General features: G+C 45.6%; 1 protein-coding gene across 5 annotated transcripts in view; it reads left to right on the top strand.

The window, feature by feature from the left end:
- Nucleotides 1–17,567, top strand: part of ZBTB37 (zinc finger and BTB domain containing 37) — an 89,406-nt gene that overhangs the window by 11,525 nt on the left and 60,314 nt on the right. The window lies entirely within an intron of this gene.

The raw sequence follows: 17,567 nt of genomic DNA, 5'->3' as shown, positions 1-17,567 counted from the left end.
GTGTGTGACATGATCACGATTTGTTGTTAGCAAGTCTGACAGTCCAAGAAGGAAGTCCTGTATTGAAATTTAGAAAGGATAATAATAAATCCATGCACTGGATTTTCTTTCAGGATTTTCATTCACCCGATAGTAGCAGCACCACGCTGCACAACCCATGTCTGTTCACAGTAACTCCAAATCCTACTTTTTATATTCTCAGCATTCACCACCTGTCCACTTGATATTAGAACCATTGTAGCCTTCCTCTTCTCTTTCCTCACACATTCCGATGCGGTTTGTCTAGACTCTCACATATGCCTGATGTATTTTTGTCATGCATAGATCAATGGACAGCTTTTGTTAACTTCAACTTGCATGTATTATGTTATTAAATCAACCTTAGTCACTTTTTATGGCTTACAAAGTACAGCCTTAAAATCACACAAGAGGACAACATATTAGAACATAAAAACACCACTTATCACTATATACTGAAATCCCAGATATGTTTCATTTAAAATAATCCACCATGGCAGTTTTTAGTCTTTTGTGATTGATAGAAATTGATCCTCATTACTGCTCACAAGTGGTGAAATTAACGCACCATGTGATGCCTGTAGCTTTATGTATTGGTCTCATTATTTCAATGTTGGGCGCTGAATATTAGGTACCATAGAGCATAACATGCTTCCAGGTTCAGTGCAACACTGTCTCTCCAGGGCAAGGAGGAGAAATTTCAAATTGTGCACAAACCTTGAGAAAATGAAGCATGTGCTGAACAATTCAGAACCCGCATAATGGAAGAAGCTTTGTCTCTCGCATTAAAAAAAAAAAAAATCCTTTATTCATGAAAAACACACTTGTTTCATTCAAAAAATGATACTATACACATTAAGGATAGCATGTACTGTGATAATAAAAGGATAGTAATATAGTATTATTAGGGTTGAGAAACCTTAAATACAATTAAGAATGTGGTTTAGTAGGTGATCGGGGCCTGCTATCCTGAACTTACAAAGCTCTCAAGGATGATAGACTGACTGACCTTCAGGGGATTAGAGGCCAATGTGGTGCTCACAGATGGGGAATGGAATAGGACCCTTCTTTGGTGCGGGATGCGACCAGCAACGCTAGGTTTAAGTTAACGCACTTTATTTACTTACATAGAGCAAACCTGACACCTCAACGGTTAAATAGGATATTTCCTTCAAGGACTGATAGTTGTAACCATTGTGGAGAGCAGTCGGCTAAATTTGATCACATGGCATGGGTCTGTGGTTCTGTCCAACCTTATTAGCACCAAGTGGTGAAGACGCTAAGGGAGGTTACGGCTGTAAGAGTGCAGGTGGCAATGAAGCACTGCCTGCTGGGCCTGATCTCGATCCCCAAAAAGGGTAGAAAAATGGCATATAGATTTGCACAGCTGAGGCTTTTATTGGCGAAAAGGCGCATTGCGATTCGTTGGGCCAGCCTGCACCCCTGCTGCATGTTACTTGCTTAAGTGATTTAGTTGAATCGGCTACTGCAGAAGAATGCTGTTTGCGGAGGGTTCGATTAGATGAGTATGCTGACTGAGATTTGGAACTCTGGTGTGCCATAACTAATGAGCTAACTGATGTGCTGGAGAGCGAGGGTGAGAGTCCTTTGACTGATGCATCTGCCCATTGAGCCCTGGTTGTGGTTGAGCCTTGGGGTGCTGGACCCGGGGATTCCCGCGGCACGAATGTGTGTCTTGGTGGGCCCAGGAGGGCATGCTTCCGGTCTTGCTACTTGAGGGGGGGTTGCCGTGGGTGGCTCCGCCCTCGCTCCCTTGACCTGGCTACTGTGTCACTCTGGGATGCTGCTGTAGCTTCTCTCCCCCCCCTCCTCCCCCCACCCCGACCATGCCTGTTGCACCAGATGAATGACGATCATTTGTAGCACTGTCCGCTGGTCTGTCGATGTTTACTATGCTTACAGTGTACTGTTGTTGGTTGTTGGTTAATATGTTATAGTGTACTGCATTGTCTCTGAAGGGGTGGGCTCCGCTCTGTCGGGCCGCTGTGGAAGTCATGTTGGTTGGGTTCCCCAATCTAACAACACGGATGACTTCTCACCCCATGCGCACCCAGTCAGAGCAGTTAAGTGGACCTGGATCTGAACTCTTCAAAATGTTATGAACATAAAAGGTGCGATTGGTCTGATTCCCCCCCCCCCCTCCTGAAAGCACTATGTAATAATGTAGTACACAGTTGTATGTGTTTATCTTATGCATAAATAAACAAGTTAAAAAAAAAAAAGGAATGTGGTTCAGCACATATCCTGACTGAAGGCGCCCCTTTTCAGTTACTATTGGGTGGCCTAATAATTTGCCTTCATTAAAATCCCTCTTCCTTATCTTAAAAGTGAATGCTTATTTTTTTATCTCTGGTTATCAGCTTTCTAGCAGTCACGACAGCATACAGGATAATAATCGGTTGACCACATTTGTTGAAAATGAAATAATGGCTAAACACTATTCCTGTAGAGAAGGCCTCCTTGCTCAAGTGCTCTCTGCCAACAGTGTTGCACACCTGGTGCATTCTGAGCATTCCGATTTGTTCCAATTTACCCCTCAGGTAGGCGTGACATAAGAATAACAAATTTGCAGTATTGTTGTGGTGTAAGATTCACAAACATCATGAAGAAGTTAAAAGTCCCATACATTCGTCATTGGGGATAACCCATATGTCAATGTTTTGCCTGTTTAAATCTGTCATCTTTCTTTTTCTTAATTAACCAGTTAGAACATTCTGTTAAACTTGGTGATGTATCTTTTACGAATTAAAGTAACAGTTGACAATTAATGTAAGGTATCCTCGATCATAGGGTGTTTAGTGAAATAGTATTATATTTGTACAAATGTGAAAACCTGAACATTTGAGACTGATAACTCTTGCCTCGCTACTTCAGATGACTAAAAGATGGGATCAGTGGGGAAAAAAATGATCACCTCCACGCTGTGATTCAACTGCGCTCCAAGGGTTACAAAATGAGTCAGTGAAAACTTCTAGGAAGTCTGAGGTATCCTCAGTAAATACTGCTAGTCTGAACTGGAGATAGCTTAAAATATCTCTTAACAGCAGAGATAAGAAAATAACGATCAGTGTAAATTTAATTTAATTTACAAAAAAGTATGATATCTAAATAGCATTTGACGACAGCTAGGTGCATAAGAGATGTCAAAACTAGATGGAGTACAAAAATGGCTTTGGAGAATGCGATCATTCTCTTCGCTTAGCCGTCCCAATAGTAAACCTGTCTGTTGAAAAAGGCAGAGATCTCCTCTTAGTAAAGTGGGCTACCAAAACCGATATGCCTTATGTGGCTGCTTGTGACCTCAAATAACACTGGAGGTGGCCTCGTCTAATTTGCTAAACAAAAAAAAAAAGAAATTAGGGCCATAAAGTGGTTGAAAGTAAAACAAATAAAATAAATTACATAGGATGGTCCTTTTTATCATGTTAATACAATCATGTAGTTGGCTGCGTTGCTCAAAAGTGTACTGCAGAGGCTACACAGTTGATAGTAGTTAGTTATAGAGGAGGATGCCAATAATTTACAGTGAAGGAATTGTCTACACCAGTGCTTTATAAACGTTTTAGCACCACAACGCAGTTCTTAGAACGACACACTTTCTCGATCCACCTAGCTTTAATGAACATGAGATGGAGGCATTTTTTTGTTTTTTCAATTAATAGTACACATGCATTCAAAATGATGTGAATTACCTAAATAACATACTCTTTCCAATGGTTTGCTTTCTTCTCTAACAGCAATTATTTGTAAAGGTCAATACCTTGACCACGACTTTCGATATGTCTTTATAGGACTGTGGCCAAGTTATTGACCTGCCATAAAAGTGGCAAATGGTGAACTGCACTGGAGTTGGAACACTTTAAAAGTGAAGCGCTGGGCTGTGGGATCTATTCACTAAAATCATAAGACTTCTGAAAAATCTTGGTCTTGATCAAATTTGAAAAACTCTTACAGCAGAGTATGGGATAAAGCCTCATATCCATTTTTGTATCAAAACCAGACTGAATAGTGTATTTTGGAACTTTATATATATTGCAGTTTATTTTTATGTAGTACAGACACTGCCCAAAGGCTTTGATGTGCTTTACCTGCGCAGAGGATTTCATTACACAAGGTCAGATCAATTTTATTTTAAGCAGTGGAATTCAGGTGATCTGCCCAGAGCAAACACTGGGACTTTAATCTGGTTTCCCAGATGCAAAGCCGTTGGCTCTGGCCTTTAGGGCACATATATATTTCTAAATTTATTTGTTAAAGTTATAAACAAAAGGCATGATTGTTTATGAACTTGTAAAATGAACACAGTCTTTGGTGACTTTGTTGGCTTTGTGAAGATAAAAAGCAGCAGCAACAATACTGGGAGGTTCACCCAAGTCTTGCATGGAAATTCTTACAAAGGTTTGTTTTAAAACTGGACTTGGGGACATAGTTCAGCACCTCTGCACTAGTGGTGCGAGAAAAATTGTTGCAGCTGATCCGGCGAATTTTTGTTTAAAAAAAAAAGCTTGTTATATTTTTGTGGCCTCCCTCAACGCATTTCGGCCCAACAGAGCCTTTCTTATTGGTAACGCATGTGAAGGCCTTGTCAGGGCAAAACGCTTTGGGAGAAGCCACAAAAACACACACACATATATATATATATATATATATATAACATAAAGTGCAAGAGACAAGAACTGTATTGGGTGTCTCTTGGTGAAGATTTCAGTCCATTGATAAGAGCATAAGATTGCAGTTATTGATATTCCTTTTACCCATCCGATAAAGGTTGAATTTACATTCATTTCCCTTATCAGCACGCACAAAGACTACAACAAACCCCAATGAAATGTTTTATCACTGTTAGGAAAGTGTTGTATTAATGGTGCAATTGTAAGACCTCGCTGTGTAGTACACTCACAATACCGTCTTGGCTCTAGTCAGGCTAATTTTAAAACCTTTAGCTCAACCCTGGGTAGCTACGGATTTGAGCAATTAGGCTTAAACAAAGGAACACATGTAAAGCATTTAGAAATAACAGAACAACAAAATAAAGTCACACAAAAGAAATCGGACACCAATTTATAAAAAATAGATCCTGTTTTTATGAATTTTTAGTAAAGAAATGAACAAAATCCACCACAGGTTTCCTGAGACGTCTTTATCTTTTTTTAAGCACTGTTTTTCAGTCAAAATGCAAACGAGCATCAGTAACTACCACAGTTAGTGGAAACTATAGAAACATTGCAAAATGTTTTGTAAAGTTGTTTGGGTATGCTTACTTTGGGTGACCAGCTGTGGCAGGGAGCAGGTCAGGGGGGCCAGTATGGATTTGCAGGACAGTTAGGTCTTTTTATGGCGCCGCCTGGGATATAAAGGAAAGTCAACTTGTTTTCAGCCTTGCAAATTCTAGCCTCTTCAGGACTGTTGTAAGGGTATGTACCAAAACCCAGTGTTTTATCTAATAAATAGAGTAGTTTGAACAGGCGAAATATTACCGGGGTACACTGAAAAGCACATAGTCACGTGGCAAAACCGTGAAGCAAAACCTCATTGTGACTGCAGAAAAAGGAAAAGCTCAGGTCGCTGATGAGATCCTGAGTGCTATGCTTTTCGGGACTGGGCAAACTGGTCCGGTAGTAATGCCTAGTCCCGACATCCTGACCAGCGACAGGAGACCCCAGTCAGCGTTCCACCTCATTTTGAAGTAGAACACTCTTGAAATTGTTTGTGTATTTGTTTTCCTGATTAACACATTCTTCTTTATGGAACCATATTATACAATTGTGCTTATTAACAATTCAGAAGCCGTCCCATAAGGAGACTGACCGCACTCTGCTTAATTATGTATGCCCTGAGAGATATAAAATGTTTTTTCATATTGAGAAGGTGGCAGTCACAATCCATTGGTTTTGGTTTACTCAATAACAAGTGATGTTATTGAAGGACAATAATGGATAGCTTCAGTCTATCCTGCTAGAGCCCCGTTCTGTTTCCTGCTAAGTAACTTTAGGCCACGGGTTATAGTTTCTTAACATAAGTATAAGGATTACTCCAACTGCCATATTTCTATGGTTTTGTATGGTAAAAAAGTGAACCTAACTTTAAAGTCCCTGTAACCTTTGTCTTTTTTCAGCGAGTGTGTGTGTATGTATGTTTTTGCCTACGTAGTTAGGTAGAGGTCAGAGGTTTCATTGAAACATGTTTTGTTTACTTACTTACTTTGCACTAAACTTTCCATACAAAAAGTGCATCCACCCTGCGTTCCTGGTGGCAAATGTCTTGAAGGTCAATCCAGTGGGAGTCAAATAAAAAGTGGGGTGGTCCAAAAGGGACATTTCCCATTTTAACTGCAATAGGATTATTTGGTTCTCTGTACAGGAAAAAAATAGCTTGACAGACTTACACGAAACTTGCCATGTAAGTAGAACACTAGGCAGACACTTACCATGTTAAGCCTTCTCTTGATGTTCTTAGTATCATGCAGCTCTGTCAGGGGGAGCGGGGGGGGACACTGGAAGGGGTAGTTGAGACGTAGCCTTCCTCTTTTTAAGTCCCATATGAATCATTGCTCTTTTCGCTGCAGAAAAAAAATCCTTAATGGATCTGCTTAAGACATAAGATTCCTGTGCTGGGATTAACTTCCCACGAGTAGTCAGCCACTTCCAAAGTTAATAGCTCACAGCTGAAAGCCATGTGCAGCTAGTGTTGGCAGTCTGCTGCAGATTGTGTGAAAGTCCTGGTCTTAGGCTGGCCCGAGTGCCAAATGCCAGTGTGCACAGCCATCAACCCCAAAGGCATCCTAGAGGATCTGAACAACACCCACTGTGTATGGCCTTCAATCCCACTGGTACCCCAGGGGGACTGGCCAACCCTGCTGCAAACGCTACTTTCACCCATCTCTTTACCTCTGTTCCCCTTTGTCAGATCTTGGTGAAATCTGAGATCCCAGCACAGGGTTTCACTTGCTTGCATCCTTTCAAGTACCATTCCGATTAATTAACTTATGTTAAAATTATTAGAAAATGGGAAACCTTATCAGCCCACACCCGTAAATGTTCCCTCTCATGATGAATTTGCATGCTAATCAATATACCAAGAGTAAGCTAAGTATAGTAAGGGTGTATTAACGTTTGTGCAGGTTCCTGCTAATATTTTTTAGCCCTCCACCCCTTTAAGTTTGCCACCTTTGTCAGATGTGTCTAAAACCTGACCTTCAAATACCTGGTTTAACTTGTGAAAAGCCTTTCAAATATCAACTGGTTCATTAAGTAGCATTATTAAGTTATTTGCAAATGAGCACTTCAACACCGCCCCTTGTTGATGGTTTTGCACAAACCTCAATATATTGAGGCTCAGCTAATCGTGATAGGCTCTGGCAAATGTCATGCATATAATGCACCAAATTTATTAATATTTCAAGTTTTTTTACCTGTTCCCTTTTAAATTGTCTCTACCTTCATTGGTCTGCATAACACTTGAACTACCAACAGAAAAACTGTATGCTAAAGGTTTGGCAAATTTCATATGAATTTGTGAAACTGTGTAGGAAGTTGGCTCTGTATGTGCTATTTCAAAGTAAGGAATAGCATGCACAGAGTCCAAGGGTTCCCCTTAGAGGTAAAATAGTGGTAAAAAGAGATAATACTAATGCTCTATTTTGTGGTAGTGTGGTCGAGCAGTAGGCTTATCCAAGGAGTAGTGTTAAGCATTTGTTGCACATACACATAGACAATAAATGAGGTACACACACTCAGAGACAATTCCAGCCAATAGGTTTTTGTATAGAAAAATATATTTTCTTAGTTTATTTTAAGAACCACAGGTTCAAATTCTACATGTAATATCTCATTTGAAAGGTATTGCAGGTAAGTACTTTAGGAACTTTAAATCATAAAAATTGCATGTATACTTTTCAAGTTATTGACAAATAGCTGTTTTAAAAGTGGACACTTAGTGCAATTTTCACAGTTCCTAGGGGAGGTAAGTTTTGGTTAGTTTTACCAGGTAAGTAAGACACTTACAGGGTTCAGTTCTTGGTCCAAGGTAGCCCACCGTTGGGGGTTCAGAGCAACCCCAAAGTCACCACACCAGCAGCTCAGGGCCGGTCAGGTGCAGAGTTCAAAGTGGTGCCCAAAACACATAGGCTAGAATGGAGAGAAGGGGGTGCCCCGGTTCCGGTCTGCTTGCAGGTAAGTACCCGCGTCTTCGGAGGGCAGACCAGGGGGGTTTTGTAGGGCACCGGGGGGGACACAAGTCCACACAGAAATTTCACCCTCAGCAGCGCGGGGGCGGCCGGGTGCAGTGTAGAAACAGGCGTCGGGTTCGCAATGTTAGTCTATGAGAGGTCTCGGGATCTCTTCAGCGCTGCAGGCAGGCAAGGGGGGGGTTCCTCGGGGAAACCTCCACTTGGGCAAGGGAGAGGGACTCCTGGGGGTCACTTCTCCAGTGAAAGTCCGGTCCTTCAGGTCCTGGGGGCTGCGGGTGCAGGGTCTCTCCCAGGTGTCGGGACTTAGGATTCAAAGAGTCGCGGTCAGGGGAAGCCTCGGGATTCCCTCTGCAGGCGGCGCTGTGGGGGCTCAGGGGGGACAGGTTTTGGTACTCACAGTATCAGAGTAGTCCTGGGGTCCCTCCTGAGGTGTTGGATCTCCACCAGCCGAGTCGGGGTCGCCGGGTGCAGTGTTGCAAGTCTCACGCTTCTTGCGGGGAGCTTGCAGAGTTCTTTCAAGGCTGCTGGAAACAAAGTTGCAGCCTTTCTTGGAGCAGGTCCGCTGTCCTCGGGAGTTTCTTGTCTTTTCGAAGCAGGGGCAGTCCTCAGAGGATGTCGAGGTCGCTGGTCCCTTTGGAAGGCGTCGCTGGAGCAGGATCTTTGGAAGGCAGGAGACAGGCCGGTGAGTTTCTGGAGCCAAGGCAGTTGTCGTCTTCTGGTCTTCCTCTGCAGGGGTTTTCAGCTAGGCAGTCCTTCTTCTTGTAGTTGCAGGAATCTAATTTTCTAGGGTTCAGGTTAGCCCTTAAATACTAAATTTAAGGGCGTGTTTAGGTCTGGGGGGTTAGTAGCCAATGGCTACTAGCCCTGAGGGTGGGTACACCCTCTTTGTGCCTCCTCCCAAGGGGAGGGGGTCACAATCCTAACCCTATTGGGGGAATCCTCCATCTGCAAGATGGAGGATTTCTAAAAGTCAGAGTCACCTCAGCTCAGGACACCTTAGGGGCTGTCCTGACTGGCCAGTGACTCCTCCTTGTTGCTTTCTTTGTTCCCTCCAGCCTTGCCGCCAAAAGTGGGGGCCGTGGCCGGAGGGGGCGGGCAACTCCACTAAGCTGGAGTGCCCTGCTGGGCTGTGACAAAGGGGTGAGCCTTTGAGGCTCACCGCCAGGTGTTACAGCTCCTGCCTGGGGGAGGTGTTAGCATCTCCACCCAGTGCAGGCTTTGTTACTGGCCTCAGAGTGACAAAGGCACTCTCCTCATGGGGCCAGCAACATGTCTCTAGTGTGGCAGGCTGCTGGAACTAGTCAGCCTACACAGACAGTCGGTTAAGTTTCAGGGGGCACCTCTAAGGTGCCCTCTGTGGTGTATTTTACAATAAAAGGTACACTGGCATCAGTGTGCATTTATTGTGCTGAGAAGTTTGATACCAAACTTCCCAGTTTTCAGTGTAGCCATTATGGTGCTGTGGAGTTCGTGTTTGACAGACTCCCAGACCATATACTCTTTTGGCTACCCTGCACTTACAATGTCTAAGGTTTTGTTTAGACACTGTAGGGGTACCATGCTCATGCACTGGTACCCTCACCTATGGTATAGTGCACCCTGCCTTAGGGCTGTAAGGCCTGCTAGAGGGGTGCCTTACCTATACTGCATAGGCAGTGAGAGGCTGGCTTGGCACCCTGAGGGGAGTGCCATGTCAACTTACTCGTTTTGTCCTCACTAGCACACACAAGCTGGCAAGCAGTGTGTCTGTGCTGAGTGAGAGGTCTCCAGGGTGGCATAAGACATGCTGCAGCCCTTAGAGACCTTCCTTGGCATCAGGGCCCTTGGTACTAGAAGTACCAGTTACAAGGGACTTATCTGGATGCCAGGGTCTGCCAATTGTGGATACAAAAGTACAGGTTAGGGAAAGAACACTGGTGCTGGGGCCTGGTTAGCAGGCCTCAGCACACTTTCAATTGTAAACATAGCATCAGCAAAGGCAAAAAGTCAGGGGGCAACCATGCCAAGGAGGCATTTCCTTACACAACCCCCCCCCCCAAACGAAAGAGGATGAGACTAACCTTTCCCAAGAGAGTCTTCATTTTCTAAGTGGAAGAACCTGGAAAGGCCATCTGCATTGGCATGGGCAGTCCCAGGTCTGTGTTCCACTATAAAGTCCATTCCCTGTAGGGAGATGGACAACCTCAACAGTTTAGGATTTTCACCTTTCATTTGCATCAGCCATTTGAGAGGTCTGTGGTCAGTTTGAACTAGGAAGTGAGTCCCAAAGAGGTATGGTCTCAGCTTCTTCAGGGACCAAACCACAGCAAAGGCCTCCCTCTCAATGGCACTCCAACGCTGCTCCCTGGGGAGTAACCTCCTGCTAATGAAAGCAACAGGCTGGTCAAGGCCATCGTCATTTGTTTGGGACAAAACTGCCCCTATCCCATGTTCAGAGGCATCAGTCTGCACAATGAACTGCTTAGAATAATCTGGAGCTTTTAGAACTGGTGCTGAGCACATTGCTTGTTTCAGGGTGTCAAAGGCCTGTTGGCATTCCACAGTCCAGTTCACTTTCTTGGGCATTTTCTTGGAGGTGAGTTCAGTGAGGGCTGTCACAATGGATCCATATCCTTTCACAAACCTCCTGTAGTACCCAGTCAAGCCAAGGAATGCCCTGACTTGAGTCTGGGTTTTTGGAGCTACCCAGTCCAGAATAGTCTGGATCTTGGGTTGGAGTGGCTGAACTTGGCCTCCACCTACAAGGTGGCCCAAGTAAACCACAGTTCCCTGCCCTATCTGGCATTTGGATGCCTTGATAGAGAGGCCTGCAGATTGCAGAGCCTTCAAAACCTTCTTCAGGTGGACCAGGTGATCCTGCCAGGTGGAGCTAAAGACAGCAATATCATCAAGATAAGCTGTGCTAAAGGACTCCAAGCCAGCAAGGACTTGATTCACCAACCTTTGGAAGGTGGCAGGGGCATTCTTTAAACCAAAGGGCATAACAGTAAACTGATAATGCCCATCAGGTGTGGAGAATGCTGTTTTCTCTTTTGCTCCAGGTGCCATTTTTATTTGCCAGTACCCTGCTGTCAAGTCAAAGGTACTTAAGAATCTGGCAGCACCTAATTTATCTATGAGCTCATCAGCTCTAGGAATTGGATGAGCATCTGTCTTGGTGACAGAATTGAGCCCCCTGTAGTCCACACAAAACCTCATCTCTTTCTTTCCATCTTTGGTGTGAGGTTTGGGGACTAAGACCACTGGGCTAGCCCAGGGGCTGTCAGAGCGCTCAATTACTCCCAATTCCAGCATCTTGTGGACTTCCACCTTGATGCTTTCCTTAACATGGTCAGACTGTCTAAAGATTTTGTTTTTGACAGGCATGCTGTCTCCTGTGTCCACATCATGGGTACACAGGTGTGTCTGACCAGGGGTTAAGGAGAAGAGTTCAGGAAACTGTTGTAGGACTCTCCTACAATCAGCTTGCTGTTGGCCAGAGAGGGTGTCTGAGTAGATCACTCCATCTACTGTGCCATCTTTTGGGTCTGATGACAGAAGATCAGGGAGAGGTTCACTCTCTGCCTCCTGATCCTCATCTGTTACCATCAACAGATTCACATCAGCCCTGTCATGGAAGAGCTTAAGGCGGTTCACATGGATCACCCTCTTGGGGCTCCTGCTTGTGCCCAGGTCCACCAGGTAGGTGACCTGACTCTTCCTTTCTAGTACTGGGTAAGGGCCACTCCATTTGTCCTGGAGTGCTCTGGGAGCCACAGGCGCCAGAACCCAGAATTTCTGCCCTGGTTGGAACTCAACCAGTGCAGCCTTTTGGTCATACCAAAACTTCTGGAGCTGTTGGCTGGCCTCAAGGTTTTTGGTTGCCTTTTCCATGTACTCTGCCATTCTAGAGCGAAGGCCAAGTACATAGTCCACTATGTCCTGTTTAGGCTCATGGAGAGGTCTCTCCCAGCCTTCTTTAACAAGGGCAAGTGGTCCCCTTACAGGATGACCAAACAGAAGTTCAAAGGGTGAGAATCCTACTCCCTTCTGTGGCACCTCTCTGTAAGCGAAAAGCAGACATGGTAAGAGGACATCCCATCTCCTTTTGAGTTTTTCTGGGAGCCCCATGATCATGCCTTTTAATGTCTTGTTGAATCTCTCAACCAAGCCATTAGTTTGTGGATGGTATGGTGTAGTGAATTTATAAGTCACTCCACACTCATTCCACTTGTGCTTTAGGTATGCTGACATGAAGTTGGTACCTCTGTCAGACACCACCTCCTTAGGGAAACCCACTCTGGTAAAGATACCAATGAGGGCCTTGGCTACTGCAGGGGCAGTAGTCGACCTAAGGGGAATAGCTTCAGGATACCTGGTAGCATGATCCACTACTACCAGGATATACATATTTCCTGAGGCTGTGGGAGGTTCCAGTGGACCAACTATGTCCACACCCACTCTTTCAAAGGGGACCCCCACCACTGGAAGTGGAATGAGGGGGGCCTTTGGGTGCCCACCTGTCTTACCACTGGCTTGACAGGTGGGGCAGGAGAGGTAAAACTCCTTAACCATGTTGGACATATTGGGCCAGTAGAAGTGGTTGACTAACCTCTCCCACGTCTTGGTTTGTCCCAAATGTCCAGCAAGGGGAATGTCATGGGCCAATGTTAGGATGAACTCTCTGAACAGCTGAGGCACTACCACTCTCCTAGTGGCACCAGGTTTGGGGTCTCTGGCCTCAGTGTACAGGAGTCCATCTTCCCAATAGACCCTATGTGTTCCATTTTTCTTGCCTTTGGACTCTTCAGCAGCTTGCTGCCTAAGGCCTTCAAGAGAGGGACAGGTTTCTTGTCCCTTACACAGCTCCTCCCTTGAGGGTCCCCCTGGGCCTAAGAGCTCAACCTGATAAGGTTCAAGCTCCAAAGGCTCAGTTCCCTCAGAGGGCAGAACTTCTTCCTGAGAAGAGAGGTTCCCTTTCTTTTGCTGTGTTGCAGTTGGTTTCCCAACTGACTTTCCTGTTCTCTTGGTAGGCTGGGCCATTCTTCCAGACTCCAGCTCTACTTGTTCACCCTGTGCCTTGCACTGTGCTCTTGTTTTCACACACACCAGTTCAGGGATACCCAGCATTGCTGCATGGGTTTTTAGTTCTACCTCAGCCCATGCTGAGGACTCCAGGTCATTTCCAAGCAGACAGTCTACTGGGATGTTTGAGGAGACCACCACCTGTTTCAGGCCATTGACCCCTCCCCATTCTAAAGTTACCATTGCCATGGGATGTGCTTTAGTTTGATTGTCAGCATTGGTGACTGTATAAGTTTTTCCAGTCAGGTATTGGCCAGGGGAAACCAGTTTCTCTGTCACCATGGTGACACTGGCACCTGTATCCCTCAGGCCCTCTATTCTAGTCCCATTAATTAAGAGTTGCTGTCTGTATTTTTGCATGTTAGGCGGCCAGACAGCTAGTGTGGCTAAATCCACCCCACCCTCAGAAACTAGAGTAGCTTCAGTGTGGACCCTGATTTGCTCTGGGCACACTGTTGATCCCACTTGGAGACTAGCCATACCAGTGTTACCTGGATGGGAGTTTGGGGTGGAACCTTTCTTGGGACAGGCCTTGTCTCCAGTTTGGTGTCCATGCTGTTTACAGCTATGACACCAGGCCTTTTTGGGATCAAAGTTTTTACCCTTGTACCCATTGTTTTGTGAAGAGGCTCTGGGCCCACCCTCCTGTGCAGGTTTTTGGGGGCCTGTAGAAGACTCTTTACTATTTTTAGTTTTGGTTGTCTCATCACCCTTCCCCTGGGGAGTCTTTGTGACCCCTTTCTTTTGGTCACCCCCTGTTGAAGTCTTGGACACCCTTGTCTTGACCCAATGGTCCGCCTTCTTTCCCAATTCTTGGGGAGAAATTGGTCCTAGGTCTACCAGATGCTGATGCAGTTTATCATTGAAACAATTACTCAATAGGTGTTCTTTCACAAATAAATTGTACAGCCCATCATAATTACTTACACCACTGACTTGAATCCAACCATCTAGTGTTTTCACTGAGTAGTCAACAAAGTCAACCCAGGTCTGGCTCGAGGATTTTTGAGCCCCCCTGAACCTAATCCTGTACTCCTCAGTGGAGAATCCAAAGCCCTCAATCAGGGTACCCTTCATGAGGTCATAAGATTCTGCATCTTTTCCAGAGAGTGTGAGGAGTCTATCCCTACACTTTCCAGTGAACATTTCCCAAAGGAGAGCACCCCAGTGAGATCTGTTCACTTTTCTGGTTACACAAGCCCTCTCAAAAGCTGTGAACCACTTGGTGATGTCATCACCATCTTCAAATTTTGTCACAATCCCTTTGGGGATTTTTAACATGTCAGGAGAATCTCTGACCCTATTTATATTGCTGCCACCGTTGATGGGTCCTAGGCCCATCTCTTGTCTTTCCCTTTCTATGGCTAGGAGCTGTCTCTCTAAAGCCAATCTTTTGGCCATCCTGGCTAACAGGAGGTCATCTTCACTGAGAGCATCCTCAGTGATTTCAGAAATGTGGGACCCTCCTGTGAGGGACTCACTATTTCTGACTAACACAGTTGGAGACAGGACTTGAGGGGTCCTGTTCTCCCTATTTAGGACTGGAGGAGGGACATTGGCCTCCAAGTCACTAATTTCTTCCTCTGTGATGTCATCATCAGAGCGGTTGGCTTTTTCTAACTCTGCCAACAGCTCCTGGAGCTGAATTTTGGTAGGTCTGGAGCCAATGGTTATTTTTTTGATATTACAGAGAGACCTTAGCTCCCTCATCTTAAGATGGAGGTAAGGTGTGGTGTCGAGTTCCACCACATTCATCTCTGTATCAGACATTATTTTGCTAAAAGTTGGAAGACTTTTTAAAGAATCTAAAACTGTTTCTAGAATCTAATTTCAAACTTTTAACAAACTTTTAAACTCTAAAAGACAATGCTAAACAGGGACTTAACACACAAGGCCCTAGCAGGACTTTTAAGAATTTAGAAAAATTTCAAATTGCAAAAATGAATTTCTAATGACAATTTTGGAATTTGTCGTGTGATCAGGTATTGGCTGAGTAGTCCAGCAAATGCAAAGTCTTGTACCCCACCGCTGATCCACCAATGTAGGAAGTTGGCTCTGTATGTGCTATTTCAAAGTAAGGAATAGCATGCACAGAGTCCAAGGGTTCCCCTTAGAGGTAAAATAGTGGTAAAAAGAGATAATACTAATGCTCTATTTTGTGGTAGTGTGGTCGAGCAGTAGGCTTATCCAAGGAGTAGTGTTAAGCATTTGTTGCACATACACATAGACAATAAATGAGGTACACACACTCAGAGACAATTCCAGCCAATAGGTTTTTGTATAGAAAAATATCTTTTCTTAGTTTATTTTAAGAACCACAGGTTCAAATTCTACATGTAATATCTCATTTGAAAGGTATTGCAGGTAAGTACTTTAGGAACTTTAAATCATAAAAATTGCATGTATACTTTTCAAGTTATTGACAAATAGCTGTTTTAAAAGTGGACACTTAGTGCAATTTTCACAGTTCCTAGGGGAGGTAAGTTTTGGTTAGTTTTACCAGGTAAGTAAGACACTTACAGGGTTCAGTTCTTGGTCCAAGGTAGCCCACCGTTGGGGGTTCAGAGCAACCCCAAAGTCACCACACCAGCAGCTCAGGGCCGGTCAGGTGCAGAGTTCAAAGTGGTGCCCAAAACACATAGGCTAGAATGGAGAGAAGGGGGTGCCCCGGTTCCGGTCTGCTTGCAGGTAAGTACCCGCGTCTTCGGAGGGCAGACCAGGGGGGTTTTGTAGGGCACCGGGGGGGACACAAGTCCACACAGAAATTTCACCCTCAGCAGCGCGGGGGCGGCCGGGTGCAGTGTAGAAACAGGCGTCGGGTTCGCAATGTTAGTCTATGAGAGGTCTCGGGATCTCTTCAGCGCTGCAGGCAGGCAAGGGGGGGGTTCCTCGGGGAAACCTCCACTTGGGCAAGGGAGAGGGACTCCTGGGGGTCACTTTTCCAGTGAAAGTCCGGTCCTTCAGGTCCTGGGGGCTGCGGGTGCAGGGTCTCTCCCAGGTGTCGGGACTTAGGATTCAAAGAGTCGCGGTCAGGGGAAGCCTCGGGATTCCCTCTGCAGGCGGCGCTGTGGGGGCTCAGAGGGGACAGGTTTTGGTACTCACAGTATCAGAGTAGTCCTGGGGTCCCTCCTGAGGTGTTGGATCTCCACCAGCCGAGTCGGGGTCGCCGGGTGCAGTGTTGCAAGTCTCACGCTTCTTGCGGGGAGCTTGCAGAGTTCTTTCAAGGCTGCTGGAAACAAAGTTGCAGCCTTTCTTGGAGCAGGTCCGCTGTCCTCGGGAGTTTCTTGTCTTTTCGAAGCAGGGGCAGTCCTCAGAGGATGTCGAGGTCGCTGGTCCCTTTGGAAGGCGTCGCTGGAGCAGGATCTTTGGAAGGCAGGAGACAGGCCGGTGAGTTTCTGGAGCCAAGGCAGTTGTCGTCTTCTGGTCTTCCTCTGCAGGGGTTTTCAGCTAGGCAGTCCTTCTTCTTGTAGTTGCAGGAATCTAATTTTCTAGGGTTCAGGTTAGCCCTTAAATACTAAATTTAAGGGCGTGTTTAGGTCTGGGGGGTTAGTAGCCAATGGCTACTAGCCCTGAGGGTGGGTACACCCTCTTTGTGCCTCCTCCCAAGGGGAGGGGGTCACAATCCTAACCCTATTGGGGGAATCCTCCATCTGCAAGATGGAGGATTTCTTAAAGTCAGAGTCACCTCAGCTCAGGACACCTTAGGGGCTGTCCTGACTGGCCAGTGACTCCTCCTTGTTGCTTTCTTTGTTCCCTCCAGCCTTGCCGCCAAAAGTGGGGGCCGTGGCCGGAGGGGGCGGGCAACTCCACTAAGCTGGAGTGCCCTGCTGGGCTGTGACAAAGGGGTGAGCCTTTGAGGCTCACCGCCAGGTGTTACAGCTCCTGCCTGGGGGAGGTGTTAGCATCTCCACCCAGTGCAGGCTTTGTTACTGGCCTCAGAGTGACAAAGGCACTCTCCTCATGGGGCCAGCAACATGTCTCTAGTGTGGCAGGCTGCTGGAACTAGTCAGCCTACACAGACAGTCGGTTAAGTTTCAGGGGGCACCTCTAAGGTGCCCTCTGTGGTGTATTTTACAATAAAAGGTACACTGGCATCAGTGTGCATTTATTGTGCTGAGAAGTTTGATACCAAACTTCCCAGTTTTCAGTGTAGCCATTATGGTGCTGTGGAGTTCGTGTTTGACAGACTCCCAGACCATATACTCTTATGGCTACCCTGCACTTACAATGTCTAAGGTTTTGTTTAGACACTGTAGGGGTACCATGCTCATGCACT

Source organism: Pleurodeles waltl, chromosome 4_2 (genome assembly GCF_031143425.1).
Source record: "Pleurodeles waltl isolate 20211129_DDA chromosome 4_2, aPleWal1.hap1.20221129, whole genome shotgun sequence".
Lineage (NCBI taxonomy): Eukaryota > Metazoa > Chordata > Amphibia > Caudata > Salamandridae > Pleurodeles > Pleurodeles waltl.
The sequence above is the reverse complement of the archived record's forward strand: the minus strand, read 5'-3'. Positions and strand labels throughout refer to the sequence as shown.